Source organism: Vanessa atalanta, chromosome 1 (assembly GCF_905147765.1).
Source record: "Vanessa atalanta chromosome 1, ilVanAtal1.2, whole genome shotgun sequence".
NCBI lineage: Eukaryota > Metazoa > Arthropoda > Insecta > Lepidoptera > Nymphalidae > Vanessa > Vanessa atalanta.
This window is the reverse complement of record NC_061871.1, coordinates 2,354,817-2,370,690: the sequence shown is the minus strand read 5'-3', so window position 1 is coordinate 2,370,690 and position 15,874 is coordinate 2,354,817. Positions and strand designations below refer to the sequence as shown.

Genomic DNA, 15,874 nt, shown 5'->3' with positions numbered 1-15,874 from the left:
CTTGAGAATTACATTTATTTTTTAATATACATTTATGTCCCTTACAAGCATTGGTCATTGTTAAATACATTTTGTATCATTTTGTTCAGTTTTGGTAAATGTAAAGATAATGAAGACATATGTTTTTCTATAGCTAACTAAAAACTTTCTTAAGCCAATATATATAAAACTTATATCAGAATATTTATCGTGTTATATTATATAAATAAATGCGCTTGCAGTTTCACCGGCTTCAAATTATAATAATATTGGAAACACATTTCAGAAAAGGCTTAAAATCTTAATAATTAAAAATGGTCACAGATCATATCTACACTTAGGCGTTGCCTTCATCACCCACGCAAATGTTAAATAAAATGAATATACCTATGTATATGTATGTATGTAATACTATACTTACTAATATATATATATATATTAATCTTACTTTCATTTACATTTATCATCATCATCAAGTTAGCCGGAAGACGTCTACTGGACAAAACACAAGAAATTTACCTTTACGAAACATATTTACGTATCATTCGTCCGTCATCTCTGAGTGTGTACGACAGCTACCGAATGAATTTGAATAAAATGGTGATTGCTCTTACCCTTGAGCAAAATGTACAAGTCATTAAGCTTACCGCACATAACGAAAGGTTTCCCAGAAGATAGCCCTACAACTATCCCCTAAGACAATAAAGTCGCTTGAGTTATATAATTTAGAAACGTTTTTATGTCATAATAATACCCTAAGGTTGAGGGTAATTGATACAGGATTACGTTGAACATAATCGTGTCAACGTAATTGGATCGTGTCCCAAGAATATACCGCCCATAACGGCGTCTTCTTGAGCCGAGCTTCTCGTTTTACAACGTGTTTATCTTTGCCCCGGCGCATAACTTAACTCGAGTCTTTTGCTTCGTTAGTAACTATTCAGATCGTTTCATTGGTCACAGAAGCGCTAGATAATCTGTAAATATTTGATGGATCAAATTTGTTTGAGTATTATTCTTGGAAGCCCTTTATCTGCATACGTAAATACAACCTTTGCGATTTTAAGACACTGATTGGTTTAGTTATAACTGGATTATATTATAATGTTATTTAGAATTCAGGGCCATATTTCTTCTAGTCATATCGTTATTGGAGTAATGTTTCTTATATATGTATTATGTATTTATGATATTTGTTTTTATTATAGAATCTGGCCATGACAGTCTTCAAATATTTTCCAATGAAGTGTAAATAATAAATTGTCAGTTTAAAGTGTTTGTTTACGTTTACGATAGATGGTGGTTATTAGGGGCAGATTTATAGTGGCAAAAGTAAAGGAGATCTATTTTATTTACCTTTAGGGTTCGAAAAAAAATATCAAGCGAAGAATATTACGCATCATAGCAATTCGATATGTGAATCGTTCAAGCTTCGTCTCGATAATTCAAATGCTTAATACAATTGTATAGATCAATACAATTGTATTAAGCATTTGAATTATCTTAGTAGTCTGGACCAAATAAAACATCATCATCTTAATAACGAGTCTGATTTTCCGTTATAAAAATATATTATTATAAATATTTATTATACTGTTCTTATCTATAGTAATATTATAAATGCGAGGGTAACTCTGTCTGTCTGTCTGTTGCTCTTACATGGCCAAACCACTGAACTGAAAAATAGATGAAATTTGATGTTAAACAAGCTTAAGCACCGAGAATGGAACTGGGCTTTTTATGCATAGCACCTGACGACCGGCCCTTAAAACATGAGCGAAGACGAGGTCGACAACTAGTTATCTATATCGTCTCCGATACATTATATTATACCTTTCTCCTTTAATTTTCCAATATACCTTGTAATTTCCGATTTGGCGATCCATACTCAATGAAAATGGTAAGAACTACGAAACATAGAAGTCGTTTTACTATTGCTAGTGTTATTTTCAAACGGCTGCATTTTAATTCCACGGTATTACGAGCGTCCACGGTTTGAAAACGTGGATTCGTGTTATTAAAATTGTTTCTCTTATTGTTGCTTCTACTAGAATTTATTCTCATCTGTAATGAAACATTACAAGTATTTTTCGAGAAACGTAATTGAACTTCAGAGTAACATGGCCAGAATTTAATTTACGTTTTAGGCGTATTCAAGAACTTTTGGTAACTACAAAACAAAAAGAAATATTTCTTGGAAATCATTGGAATTTCTCAGCCGTATAATCTTGTACCTACTGGATACTTGTAGCTCCGGTACCATAAAATTATCATTTTTGGAGCGAAGTTCTTTACCAATTCAACAAATTCTGTAGTTCAAATTCTTGTTTTAAATTATTAGCAAAAGAGCAGAATATTATATGTGGATTTGTTATATTAAACCAATTTTTAAGGCGGTCGGTTGAACGACAATTACATGGACATATTGCAGCACTATTTCCCGGCAATTACGACGAAGAGAATGGCGTAAAAATATTTGATTATGATTAAAACAAAATTTCTCTCTTTCATGGTAATACGGCAAAGGGGTCTCTACTATAATGTATATAAAATATTACAAAAACATGAAAATCACGCCTGTCGCGTCAATATTCGTGAAACTTCAAAACAGTACTACTTAGACATATAATCCTTACTAATATTATAAACTTCCAAACGGATTTTAATTAATCTTTACAATAATATATCTTATACACCAGAATAACGCATAGGTTATAATTTATAAAGATATTCTGTAAATAATTCTTGACAACCAACCCCTAAAACAGAAGCAAAGCCGCGCGCGAAAACTATTATTATAATTAAACTAGAATCTACGAAACGCGTAATCAACGCGCCTCTGATATCAAGTTTATTTATATTGATGTGGTATTTTTTTTAACTCAGGCCTTACATCAAAACTATCCTCTCGTATATTAACATAGATAGATAGATTTATCTTTTAATTCCGTCAATGTTAACACTAGTCACATGATTGCACAACGGTCATTTGTGGGCGTTATTTTTTGCGACAGTTCTACAAATGTCGCAATAAGTTCGAGGTTTTTGCAATAATCTAGCCACTAATATAATTATTTGTTATTCTACTTACGTAACTAAGTTGCAGGTACAATCAATCTTGTATTATATATTACAAGGAGATAATTAGCACAAGCTGCTTTACATATAAGTGTGGGAAATGACATTATAACGATTGTTCAATGAATTGTGTTATATTTCTACGTATAGAAATGATTACTTGGTAAATTTTTATTTATATGCCGTCGATGTATTTGTTTTTTCATTAGTGGTTTCTCGTATCGATATCGAAAAAGCGTGACCAAATATTTGATGTATTTGTGGATATTATTACACGTGAGTGAAACTGCATTTAACTCGAATATCGACAAACGCAAAATCGGAAAGCAATTTCTTTATTTACAATATGAAATTCACACTTGTCACGTTTATACAGTAGTAGTATATTTAGTACTAATTCAGTTAGGGTTACAAACAAACATCTCCTCATTTATTTATTAGTATAGATTTATATAACGTCTGGAAGACATAACAGTTATATTATAAGTAAAAGATAATAATCTATCTATGTACTGGTAGTAAAAACATGATATAAATATAAAATGAACAATTATTATATAATAATTCGCTCCGACTTTGTATGAATAAAAAAGGGAAAATTATTCATAAAAAAAAATCTTGTGTGTACGCAGATCAAATCACCAAAGTTTCATCATAATCGGTTGGAATCGTTTAGTAGAAATGGATGTTCGTATCCCCATACATACTAACATTCATTTTTATTTATATAGAGAACTCAAATAACCTCTTATTCTAATAATAATTTGATATACTTTGTGAGCGGGAGCGGTGTGAAAGACATCCATTGTCAGAGTCGCCTCGAAGCAAATCATTGCGCAAGCGCACTGCATGAGTCAATGGCGTTTGCCCGGCTAGTTCAGTTTTGTATTAAAGTAACGCAAACTAAGTGCGTCGGCAAGCAGTAAGTACAGTCATTCAGATATATAGATATATACTCTAGTTCAATAGTACATAGAGTCCACATTTGTAGTTAGTTTTTTAGTATCTCTTATTAGTTACTTATTTACCTCGGATCAAAATAGCGGATCATTTAGCGACAGCCTTAATATCCATCGAATCATGCCAAAATAAAATAAATATAAAATTGTGTGTTCGTACCACCTTTATAAAAACCAGCGTACGAACATTATTGCACTTCCGACACCCTATATAGAGCTCAATTGTCGACGCAAATATTCACTCCATTGAAATGTAATAAGCCGACAAGTGGACGAAAACAGGTTTTGCTGTTTGCGTAATTTTTCATATTGCAAATATAATCAACCCTCTGCACGTTGTACGATTAACGCAGAAACGCGAACACGCTACGCCAAGTGAAGTGCCGTCATTAGAGTTACGACGGAAAAAAATGCTCTGTCCATATTAAAAATGAATTGGTCTATAATGTATAAAAGTACAGAGATTGTTCAGGTGTTAGAACACGTGAATCGTTAGTATTCAAGGGCAAGTACCACTAACTGTTTCTTTGTACGTATACAATTTATCTGGGAATATATATTTATATTTAGATTAATGACAGCATTTGTTACACTTGCTGGGTAATTCTGCAAATATTTTCCAAGCTAAGATTTTTCAGTAAGAACAGGCGAATTAATACCTAAAATTGCGGTTACATGCCCAGACAAGTACTGCTGCATCTCGTGCCCATAGACGAAGCTACGTTTTTTTAAAATTATATCCAGTTATTTGTACTGGAGCGGAGTAGTAGTTACTAATTCCTTGAGAGAGGAGCACTGTTGAATATACATTCAAATAGACTTATTCAATGAGAAAAATTGAAACTTTAATTTGGTAAACAAGACTTCTGATATCACGCTTAAAGTTACCAAATAACATAGGTAGCATCAAGCCGTTCTCATGCTTGATGCTTATTAAAATACTTGATAGTAACAGGAATAAAAATAGCATTCATACTACAGAGCCCTAATATTCACGACCCCATGATTTTACAATACAACAAAGGATAAAAGACGCATCTCCGTAATGAAAAACGCCGCTTTGTAATCGTAGTTTTCAATTTAAAAGTTGTTTTAGCGCCGATTGAGCCAGCACACGCTTCAAAATGCTCCTGTATTGTACCCAATAATTTCAATCAAAATCAACTGAACAATCAAACAGTTCACGGTAAAACTTTATCTTATATTTGATCCAGGGTATAAGCTATAACCTATCAGGAAACTTATTTTTTTGTTCAGCCCTTTACAAGTCTGAGGTTGATTCTATGTGTATCTATGTATATTTCATCAGACAATAAAATGATATAATATTTTTAGAGCTATTCTGTACAACCACCTCGAAACTCACGGCAGAACACGATGGTGTAATGTCAAGATATATGCGACATTGACTACTATCATTACAGCGCGTCGTCTATACGCAGATCGGACAGGTTCAAACATTTCGAGTATTTGTTATGTGCGCGGCGGATTTTGCGTGTGCGGTGTCACTTACACAGTTAAAGAATACGCGCATTGAAAAAAAAGTCTTTTTTCACTTTAGAGATGAAGTGAGTTTTTACGTATAATAGAATAATAGCACTGTACATGTGACAGTAGAGCTATTCTATAGTAACAAACACGAGCGTTAAGTGTCAGAATTTGATATGCGACTTTGATAATAAGTCCTTTGAGTGAGATACGAAGTGAATTATTACAGAATCGCAATGCAGGAACGAATTTGTTCACGAAAATCACCAGAACGTTACATATTTATTTGGCACTTAAATATGACCTTGACTTTCAACTTTTATCGCGCCTAAAAAAGTTTTACTGCATAATGACTGAAAGCCTTAGCGAATCGATTACTCGAGATATATGATTATTATTTATAATTTTTTTGTTAGATAGGTATATATTTTTTATTTTATATTATATATCTAGGCCTTCTAAACGATTATATACGAGATAAATCTTGAGAATTGAACCCTTTGTCTTTTTACAATGGTTATTATTAACAAAGGAAAAAAAAACGATTGAAGAGATACAATTATATTCCTTACATCAGTGACATTGATCAGTTATTAGATAGACTTAGATAAAATTAGATTTTTTTTTAATTTTTTTCTAATTTTGAAACTGGCTGTTTGAAGAGCGTTTAAAAAAAATTAAGTTCAGAAATTACTGTAGGTTAACGTAATAATAAAAAAGTAAAAACTGTTCCTTATTTATTACCCAAGAGTGTGCAAGTTATGGCGCTGTGCGTTAAGATAAAGTAATAATACAAGCAATTTTTAGGCTTTAAAAGATTACACGTGCTGAAACATTGAATGTGTTTAAGCTATGGTGATAAATTCACCCTCGAAGGTTGAACCGAGGTCGAGCGTTCACAAAAAATGTTTTTAATTAAATTCGAACATTATTATAATATAGTTTATGTTAACTTAAAGAAAACAGCTCAGATGACGTTGAAATATAAAATTAAGCAGCCTTTCATGCTAAGGAATAAATTATGGCAGGTCGATGAACGCTGAAAACAGGTATTGAATTTTAAATTGAGATGAAAATCCTTCGTTCCGGTGCTCGTAGATCTTAGTACATTTTGCGATAAGAATGTATATTATTTGATCAGTATAAAATAGCTTAAAGATTTTTTTGTAAAAATATGACAGGAGTTAACGATGCACGGAATTTCTCTTTTGAAAGAATTTTACAATAAATAATATCGCATTTAATATTGGATTATCAATATCAATACGTAAAGGCTATGACTGTACCCCTTTTTGAGTACATTGCGCGGACGGAGGAGTGTGAGCTTTGCCCTGGGAGACGGAGGCTTTGCCATAGTTCAAGTTTATTGAGAGGAGTGTAGAATTTATAAATGAGACGCGTTTATTTGGAGAAGATGAGTAGAAAGCTAAAATTTATTAATAAAATGTTACAAATATATTAACTAAACAAAATCACAGTTTACGTTTAGACTGACAATGACAACACGTTATTGTAATAATGACAATTAAGGTATTGTCACATTTTTCCTACCTTTCCTAAAAAAATACACCATTCTTAATTTATGACAATCGATTTTATTAAAGTAAATATATTCTAGAGCTTAAGAAACAATGACTCGGCGTCTTATATGAGCAAGCGTTGATGGTAGGCTTATTGTCAAACTCATTTTAACATTGATCACAGTCCTGCTACCGTTATCGTACATATGTAAGATCATCATATCACATGATAAAATAAATTCGACTATAAACATTATTTATATAAGCAGGCGACTAATAACGTTTCTTTTTTATATTTATTGTGTGTTCTTCTTTCATAAAGGAATATTGCTATCAACTTCTGCTATCTACAGTCATACCCCACATAGTCTAATATATGCCACAGTTAGGTCTAGTGCACATGAATTTATTCCCTTTCTTGATTAGAAATACGTACGTTACACTTGACCACAATTACATCTTATGGTAAGTACTGCAGTCTAAGATGGAACGCGCTTGCCTAAAAGACACTTATTTATTCTTGCGTTGAAATATTGCGTTAAACGGTACGCTTTTGGGTGAAATGTCAACTGTCAGCGTGTAGACTGTTTGCTGTCCTGTGGTGCAAAGGTGAAGGACGTTTCAAGTCATGGACCTCCAGTGCAAACTTACCCAAGAATAACCTGTAGACGATCGATAAGCAGCTACTTTGCGTTGATGCTCAAAACTGTATTATTTGGATTTTTATAGCACGGGTAGACGGGAAAATGGGCTACCTGATAGCAAGTGTGCCTTTAAACATTGCGCTAACAACTTTGAGAACTGAGATGTTGTCACTTATGCCTGTAGTTACACTGGCTTAATATTAAATATTGCTGCTCGGCGGTAGAATATATGATGATTGATTCCGCATTCAGTTACCGGTAGCAGGATCTTGTAACGGTGTGTTACAGTGTAAGCCTATTTTTATTACCCTTGATGGCTAGGGAGACGAGTATTGGATCTTAGCCGACAAAAGTGGGCTAAAGTCTACGAGGAGCTCGAAGGAGGTGACGAATGTCCTAAATATGATCTGTGAGAACGCAACTCGGTTCACAACATTGTCGGGATGGTTTAAAGTATGAACGAGTTAGTATAATAACAGCCGTAAAGGATTTAATAACATCTTACGTATTTAAATTATCAACTATCTGAGTCTTGACAACGTAAGCGATATTTTGTTTCCCACAGTGCATGTTTCTCACACGAAGTGACCACGTACTAATAAAAAGCCTAATTTCCTGCTCCAAATTACTTGCACTTATAAAGCAATATGTTCATATCAAAACTCTTAATTATTGCAAAAGCTAGTATTCAAAAACAGGTCACATACATACAATAACTCGAGGCTTTTCGAACTTAAATTCCTTAAACGTATTTCTTTAACCTAAATTTACTGCTTGGGGAGTATTTAACACTTTTGAAATTATGTGACCGCAGTTAATTCTACTGAAAGCCGTCTTTTGAATCTGAATGCAAATTTTACTACTAAGAAATTTGAATTCATTTAATGGACAACATTTACGTTAATTATATTTGTATGAAGTTTCTTTCCAAAGGTATTTTTTTATTTGATGACATTACACGCTGTAAAGCAAATTCATAGTCTATTAGTCTCCTATTTATTGCTAGTCAAATGATTTACTTAAGGAGGATCTTTGAATCTTGCAAACTGTCAGATAGACTACCTGATGGTAAATGGTCACAATTGCTCGTAGAAATTGCTACTGTAAGAAGTGTAATCATTCTTCATGTCCTTAGCCTTTGTAATTATATATTCACCCTACACGACAATACTTAATACTTGTTACCGTTTGGCGGTAGATATAATGAGTGGGTTGTGCCTACTAAGACGAGCTTGGACAAAACCACAAAACCACATGAAAGCAGACAGAGTTGATGTAATTTATTAATAAATAAAAACTGATCACTGCTGAGATTATTGACGATTGCACTTTGAATTGGTTGGATTATTTAAGAATCAATACTCCACACCCATGGTTGCTTTACAATTACTTGAAATATTATGATTAAAAAATGCTTAGAGATGCTCAATTGCATAAAGTATTATATTCCATTCGTCTCTCATTTTTTTTATTATTTGAAACTAAGACTTCAATAATTTAATAGTTCCAGTGATTTCAATTTGAATTTAAAGGTCGTAATATGATTTTACATATAATTAAAACATATTCAATCTTGGTTTCATATTGTGTGAAATCATAAAACTCTCATGATCATTAGTCAAATGATATTGTTCATAAAAAAACAGTACCAAGAATATTAAGTTTCGGTTGCGATAATAGTTAAGAAATTTTACAAAATCCAATTATTATGAAATTGTGTACATTTATGTCACGGAGAGAGAATGCGATATGTTCAGTGTTCATACGCAATAAAACATAGAACCAATTTTTATACATAGACAATACTATTTTAATTTAAGTTTATCATCTGTTTTATTTGATGTGCTTAAACTTTAATCTATATATATAAAAACGAAAAATTTATTAATCACGAAATCTCATAAATTGTAACACCTACAAACTTGAAATTTAGCAGGAAGATTACTTATAGGGTGTAGACAAGTAGGCTCAGAACGGATTTTACGAAACTGGGTAGAGTTACGAAACAGGATACTTTTTCAATATCTATTTGTAAAACTAATTATTTCAAAAAATTCTTTTATTCTAAGATCTTGTAATAGTCATAATAGAAAATACAACCACTTTGATCTGTTAAAAAATAGTTTAAGTAAATTTCATAATCTTGTGTAAAATACTTATTAGTAATTAGCCATTACCATATTACGTTAAAATTTTACTTTGTCATAAAGTTATATTTTATGTAACATCAAAATTAGTCCACTTCCCTGTTAAAACAGTAGTGGAGACTTAACTGGCATAAGTGTTAAAATATGATTATTATATTAAGTTGTAATATACGATATGCTGTGTGTTTCCCTAATAAATAAATAAATAAATAAATAAATAAAAAGGGGGTAAAGCGGGGGTTGAAAGTTTGTGTTTTACAAATTTCGCGCGGGTATTTTTCGATTACTTATAAAAAATATTTTAATATATATTTTTTAAATATTTCCCGTTTTACTTGAATAGTTTATATCGAGTTGAATTGAAGTTATAGGCTGAAAATCTTAACCTAGCTAATATAGCTATATAATCAGGTGCAATAGACTCCATTCGAGATAATTGCGTGACTACGGGATTTACTCGCTTGCTATCTCGTTGCCTTATACAAAATGATAAGGATCATTGAACGATAGCGCAACAGTTAGGAAATAAATAGAGGCATTTAAGTAAAGACTGCGAGGAAATAATCAGGTACAGGGCACAATTGAACGTTTAAATTCTAATATTAAAATTTTACATATATGAGAGATTAAAATAATTACCAAATTATGTATTGAAGATGACGCTTCTCTAATTACTAATTGAAACCCGGTAATTTAAATGGCTTTAATTTTCGTAATAAGCAGAAGTGTAAATGCATCATTCAATGCCATATTCCGATATTAAAACTTGTTAATATATTCATCATGTTATTTAAAATTACATACAAATACAGTTTGAATTGCTGCGTGGTTTCGAGTTTAATCCGTATTCTGTTTGTATTTATGTTTATTTTTCCGTAATCGAAATTTTTCTAATGATCTATAAAGTGTTGCGTTAGTATAATCAATAGATACTCATCTATATTTTGTTTAAGTGCTGACCTTTATGAGAATCATAAGTATTTGTCGAATATTCTCGAATGTGATAATCCACAATTCATCTCGTCCTTGACGTTGATGGAAAACATCGCGAGGAAACCTGCATGTCTTCGGTGGAATTTTGCTATGTGTCACCATCTCGGGTTGGAGCAGCGTGATGATTTAAGCTTTAATTTTTTTACTCAGGAACAGATGAAGCCTCTGTCCAGTAATCAGACATTTACAGAAGTTAGCCCACATCAAAAATTCTTGTCACATAATAACAGTCCGAACATATACATACAAAGTTTGACTATTTGACAGTTAATGTAGGTTCAATCCAATTGCCCCAAATGTTACTCAAAAGAACAGTCTTAAAATAGTTACATTGTCTTCGTCTAAGGCATCACGCAATATCTCCCAAGCGATTTCATTACGTCACTAGCGACAACTACAGCCTTCGGATGAAAATTAGGCAAATGAGCTGAAAGTTGAGACCAGTAGCCAATTTGCTGCAATCATTTTACCACTAGTAGTGATTGTATCCTCTCTGTACTAGATATTAATGTTAACTGTTGTAAAAAGGAAATATCAGAGTGCGTTTACAATCTAGCACAGACTCCGTCCCTGACCGATTTAACATGAAACGTTAACTGAGCTGTGAGCGGCACCAAAGAACTATTTCTATTCATACTACAATTTAAACTGTATCATCCTTGTACATTTGAAACGTATGTAACGAAATAACACAAACATTCCTTATAAACATCATACGCTAATTTAATTTCAGTTTCAATATTATAACAAATTGACCCCAAACATTTTTTTTTTTTATTTTAAACAATAAGTATAAACACCCAAACAAAAAAATGTTTTTCCAAATAGGTTATCCATAAATTACGGAGTTCTCTGGAATAAATAATTAATTAAATAATTGAAAAAAATTACAAGGAAATTGATAATCTGCTTCTTATGAAAACGTTCCTTTGACAATTTTCGAAGAATCATGAAACGTCGCTTAGCGTAGTTAGTAATTCGATAAAGATTCTAACTGCAGATGGCGCTACGTTCGTTTAACAAAGAACAGATGTAACAGATAGATACATCATTTAATAATTATTCAACTTTGATTTCATTGTAAATATGTTTTTTTTTCTTATTAGTCCGACTTAGCAAACTAAGATATTACTCATGTCTTCTTGGATTTTCAGCGGATAATTTTTTTTCAAATATAAAAAAATAAGAGAAATTAACATTTCAGTTATGCAACGATAAATAACAGTAAATGGCATGTTGCGGTTGTGTTGAGACATCTCGTTATTTATTACATTACAATAATTTATATTTCAACCAGTCAATTATAATAGCTACTTGAGACAAAACAATACATAAGTATTATAGAAGTCCGCCAGCAAAGGTTGATAAAAAAACAATGGGAGCGGAGGAGCTCATTAAGAATGACAGTAGCTGACACAGACTAACCCACTACGAAAGGGCCTTGCAGTCAATTTCCAAGCCTTCTTCATTTTAATAGGGGTCTTTGTATTTGAGGAAGTGATAAAATATTATTAAGTGGACGTGGGTGTTACAGAAATGGCAAAAGCAATGATATTTGTGTCGTCGATATTAGTTGGTATAATTTTTTTTTTCTTCTCAAACTCCATATACCTATACGCTAACTACCTTAACTTGTCACTGATGGTATCCAATCTTAATAATATTGCGTTAATTACAATTTCACACTTCCTAAACTTTCTTTTTGATTGATCAAAAATCAACCAATACCGGATGTACTTTTGAGTCCTTCGATTTACTTCTTAGTGAGGTTAAATTTACTTCATGGACCAAATTATAAATACATAGTAGCCTTATTCCATAGGACGCGTCGTATCTAAATCAGCGGCTATATGGTATAATGTGCTCTTCAGAACGCGTTAACGTAACCCACAAGATAAAATTGCGACAAGGCAGGTATTTAATATGGAGCTGGTAGTAGAAGTATTAAATAAATTGCTCTGTATAATAAATAAACGATTTGGACTGGCCATATTTATATAATTGGTTTGAAGTCGAAGTGAAGCAAACAAAGACATTACTCGAAAAAATGTCTGATGATCTTTTAAAGTAAAAGTATATCAACAATTTGTACAAATATTGAACTATGAAGATGGAAGAGAGAGAAGAATCAAATGTGACGCAGCACAATTATCTAGCCATGAAATAAACAGTACTAACTGTTGTGTTTGCTCTTTGGTGATTGTAAATTGGTAGTTTTTAATTGCATTTTGAAGAACGGGATCCCTCGAAATTCCAGTCAAGCATTGGCTGTACGCTTGAATTCTCTCCAGTTATGTTGAATTGCCGTCCAATCGGAAAAGGAGTGAGGATATAAAGAGTGAAGAAAACTAAAAAGAAAACCTTTTTTTTAAATATATATTGTCATTAAAATTGTTTTTATGGCAAATATTTGTATTATTCAACTTAAAAAAAAAGTTTATAAACACGATTTTAAAATACCTATCGATTTATACGTAATATATTTCACAAAGTATTTTACGTGCTTTGAAGTGCACGAACTCCTAATAGGTCTACTAAAAGGCGGGGAATCTATCGTAATCTGTAGCGCGCTCCGGGATCAAGGACCGTCGGTGGCCCTTACCTGCTCAGCCGGTGCGGCATCCGAGCTTAGGGATTATTTGTGCCTATATCCAGTCACGACTTTGTAATAATGCTGAACTTGCACGATATTTGTACTTTTGTTGAGTGGTCCTTTTGCTGTTCAATTCCCTTGTATTGGAAAAAAATAACGTTATCCATTTGTTAAAAAATAATTCGATAAAATAAAAATAACATCAGTTATATTTTTTTTGTATAAATAAATAAATAATTAAAGATTTTTTTATATATGTTTTGATATGTTATGTATGAGCATGTAATATGTAAACAAGGAATGAGCAATATATGTATACCTATACTAAGATTTTTTTCTTATCTTAATTAACCAAAAAATTAGTAAAATTTAAATTTATTTTTCATTAAAAAAAAAATGTATAGGCTTTAGAGTATTTAAGTATTAGGCTAGTCTGAAGGGGCACAACGTCCTAATGGACAGGATATTTGTAGGGTTATAAGGATAGTGTTTTGGTCAAATACCATTAATCATTGTATGTGGTTTTCCATAATTAATTATAATTTAACATCAAATTTATCTGCAATTCTGAAAAGCATTGTGACATGCTGCATGGATTGACGGAGCTTTCTGGCCTATGTTTATCCATTTTATCAATAAAAAGACACAAATGGATAAGTTAAGTCAGTTACACACTCATTACTGGTAAAGTGTATAACTATATTAGGTATATTTATATTTCGATTATTTATTGTAAAAAGCTTCAAATTCATTAAAATAAAAGAGGCAGGTCAATTTTAGTTCTTAAATTTATGTAAATGATTGCCTAATTAGAGAACATCAAAGTTACTAGAAGGTAAAGTAATTAGTGATGATTACATATTTGCCCCGCAAACTGTATTAAAATTTATATTACAAAATATTGAGTAAATAGATAAATTTAAAGAAAATTAGATTATTAATATGATATAACTGTATATGAAATTTATTTAAATTATTTTAATATACTACATAATTTAACATGCTCTTAGACTTACACTCGCTTCAATAAATCTATTATTGAGTATAAAAATAATAAGGAATTTTACGTTTTAATAAGATACAAATAATTTATTTATTTAATTTATGAATCTCCAACAAAAGAAACACACTAAAAACTTATTTTTAATATTAATCAATGTAACATTTTCAACTCATGTGCTCCATAAATTTATAGGACTACAACATGGACTATTAAGCAAAAAATATTTAAATACAGCTATGATAGATATTAAAAAAATCAAACATATCAGTGAAAAGTCAAATGTTAATTAGAAACTTTACTAACCTACAGAATACAAGTTTGAATTGTAGAAGATAATCAAACTCGACACTGCCTTGTATCGTCCATATATTTTAGAAACTAGTGTACAAATCCTAAATAATTAAGAGTACCTATTTGTATTTCAGTGTCTGTAACAATGCCAATTTTAATAATATCATACATAATCAAAGAAATGAACCAGTTGCTTTTTTTTTAATAGCAAACTTAGGTATAAAAATAAAGAACCTATTAAAATATTATTTGCTGATCATTAAGAAATCAAAATTGATAACTTTTATTATTTTATACGATTACTTAATATTATTAATAATATTTTTTTTATACACACTATATCAGTAAAGTTTATATATATTTTTAAAATTTTAATTTAACGTTTAACAGTTATAACATTCAAAAACGTTTAAAAATAAAAAATAAAATACATACCAACCGATGATCTTCGATAAGACTAATTGTCTCCTTTATAGCACTACACTTACGCTTAATTTTAAAAATACATTACACAATAGAATTACAAATTATTTTTTAGGCTCTTGTTACATATTTATTTCATACTAACTTTTTAATACACTCTAGATACACAATTCCATTGTTTGTCTTTTTTGGACATTGACAGCTTTACCGTTTGGCGTTTGACACTTGACTTATCCGCATGTTGCATTAATTCCATTATTTGCCTTTGCACTATAAAGTGTCATTTAAAAATATTTATTTAAATTAAATCAGCCTGGGTAACACCCCAGTATTATACAATATTTATAAATCACAATTAATATTGTAAAAAAAATAATAAAAGTTTTGAGAAGTAGTTTACAAGATTATCCATAGATGGCAGTAACTTCCGTAGTATTTGAATTTTAAAAGTGTATGCAAAAGAAAATAAGATGTCGCTGCTAAATACAAGAATATATAGTTCTGATAATTAATTGATATTGTTTATCGGATTAATCGCAATTCGACAGTTACTATAAATACAGTGTTACTACAATATTAATACAACACTGATCGTTATTGCAACTAAGTTGCTAAAGTCAGGAGGGATTTTGATCCTAAAAGAGCTAACAAGCTCTTTAGTTAAACGATGTTGTCTTGCTAAAATGCTGAGCTGCCTAAACGAGTCTGTCCCGTCCCGGCGTGCCTGTATTGACAGGAACTTGGTATAAACCAAAG

At 31.3% G+C, this 15,874-nt stretch overlaps 1 protein-coding gene across 1 annotated transcript in view; it reads right to left on the bottom strand.

The window, feature by feature from the left end:
* Positions 1 to 15,300, bottom strand: part of LOC125065233 — a 77,207-nt gene extending 61,907 nt beyond the window's left edge. Inside the window, exon 1 of the mRNA XM_047672752.1 lies at positions 15,131 to 15,300. The gene's annotated coding sequence lies outside the window, so the exon portion shown is untranslated. The remainder of the gene's footprint in view (positions 1 to 15,130) is intronic.
* Between the last annotated feature and the right edge of the window lie 574 nt (positions 15,301 to 15,874).